Here is a 2,499-nt window from a genome sequence, read left to right as displayed (position 1 = left end):
GGGTACAGTGGTACCTTGGGTTAAGTACTTAATTCTTTCCAGAGGTCTGTTCTTAACCTGAAACTGTTCTTAACCTGAAGCACCACTTTAGCTAATGGGGCCTCCTGCTGCTGCCGCACCGCTGGAGCCCGATTTCTGTTCTTACCCTGAAGCACTATTTATTTATTAGCGGAGTGTGTAACCTGAAGCGTATGTAACCTGAAGCGTATGTAACCCGAGGTACCACTGTACCAGTTGCCGGGAATCACAAGTGGGGAGAATACCACATCTTACATGCTAGAAGATGCTGGTGCTCTCTTCCACAGCAGATGAGAGCAGTGTGGTGTAAGGGTTAGAGCAGGGGTAGGCAACCTAAGGCCCGTGGGCCAGATACGGCCCAATCACCTTCACAATCCAGCCCGCGGGATGGTCCAGGAATCAGCTTGTTTTTACATAAGTAGAATGTGTGCTTTTATTTAAAATGCATCTCTGGGTTATTTGTGGGGCATAGGAATTCGTTCATTTCCTCCCTCCAACAAAAATATAGTCTGGCCCAACACATGGTCTGAGGGACGGTGGACCGGCCCACGGCTGAAAAAGGTTGCTGACCCTGGGTTAGAGTGTTGGACTAGGACTTGGGAGAGCAGGATTCGAATCCCCACTCAGCCATGAAGCTCACTGGGTGACCCTGGGCCAGTCGCCATCTCTCAGCCTAACCTACCTCACAGGGTTATTGTTGTGAGGATGAAACGGAGAGGAGGAGAACCATGTACACCACCTTGAGATCCTTGGAAGATAAAGGTGCCATATAAATGAAATCTATCAATGTGACTACTGGGCTGCTCTCAGGGCCAAACTAATCTAATTCAAAACAAAAACGGGTGAAGGTGGGGGATGGGGAGAATCTATATATAAACACATCTTTAAAATTGTTCAGATGTGTTTTAACTATCCATTTCAACTAGTCTGTTTATTTTCCCCTCTGCATCACCATCCTTTTTTTTAGATTAGAGCTGATTACAGCTATCTAAAGCACATGCACAATTAAAGATTGCTCCATCTGGGCTGGCCATCCACCTGGCACACCAAGGCACTCGTTTCTAGGCGAAGGGGGTGCCTGCTGCTTATCAGTTCTCAATTACACCCCCCTCCCCTACAGCTGCAGCACACCCGTCCTCGTGGTACTCACTGCCCCTACGCTCACTGCCATCTACAGGGAACAAGAGAACACTTGGATGGCCAGGAAGTCGCAGCAGAATCACCTAACAGTGTGTCTTCTCCTTAGGCTTGGGATGTCTGGTCCTGAGTTTAGGAGAGAGAGAGAGAGAGAGAGAGACCACACGTACTTCCAGTGGCGTAGAGTGGGGGTGCAGGGGGGCCCGGCCGCACCGGGTGCAACATCTGGGGGTTAGGGTTAAAAAGGTAAAGGTACCCCTGCCCGTACGGGCCAGTCTTGACAGACTCTGGGGTTGTGCGCCCATCTCACTTAAGAGGCCAGGGGCCAGCGCTGTCCGGAGACACTTCCGGGTCACGTGGCCAGCGTGACATCGCTGCTCTGGCCAGAGCCAGAGCCAGAGCCAGAGCCGCACACGGAAACGCCGTTTACCTTCCCGCTGGTAAGCGGTCCCTATTTATCTACTTGCACCCGGAGGTGCTTTCGAACTGCTAGGTTGGCAGGCGCTGGGACCGAGCAGCGGGAGCGCACCCCGCCGCAGGGATTCAAACCGCCGACCTTTCGATCGGCAAGCCCTAGGCGCTGAGGCTTTAACCCACAGCACCACCTAGGGGGCGCAAATCCACGGGTTAGGGGGCGCAAATCCACAGGTTAGGGGGCACAAATTACTTGCCTTGCCCCGGGTGCTGACAACCCACGCTACGCCACTGCGTACTTCTTCGCCCAGTCCTAGTTAACCTATGGAACTCACTCCCACAGGAAGCAGTGATGGTCACCAACTTGGATGCCTTTAAAAGAGGATTAGACACATTCACAGAGGAGAAGGCTATCTGTGGCTACAAACCATGATTCCTTTGCTCTGTCTTCAGAGTTGGAGGCAGCAATGCTTCTGAATACTGGCTGCTGGAAACCATAGGAAAGTCCTCTTGCGCTCAGATCCTGCTCGCAGGCTTCACATTGGGGCATCTTGTTGGGGTGGTGGGGTGGGGTGGATGTTTATTGGGCCTGGGAATTTGTTTGATTTTATGTTTTTGTAATTTTTTATAATTTTTATTGTTTTTTGTTTGTATTGTTTTATTTGTGTTGTTGCTTTTTTGTTGTTGTTTTTTAAAGGGGTTATTTTGTTCTTAAGGGGAGGGGTCAGGGCTGCCGGGGAGTGGGCCCCAGCCCACAAAATGGCTGGGGCAGGTTCCACAGGGGGGGATGCACTGGGACAACCGATCTCAGTGATCACGGGTAGGAGGAGGAGTTACGCTAAGACCAGACCATGTCATTACAGAGGAGGCAGGTTTAGTCGTTGTCTGAGGACTATCCCTGCCTCCGGGTCTGGTCCTGACCGGATGAAT

Source organism: Podarcis cretensis, assembly GCF_951804945.1.
Source record: "Podarcis cretensis genome assembly, chromosome: 15".
Classification (NCBI taxonomy): Eukaryota; Metazoa; Chordata; class Lepidosauria; order Squamata; family Lacertidae; genus Podarcis; species Podarcis cretensis.
This window is presented reverse-complemented; position numbering follows the sequence as displayed.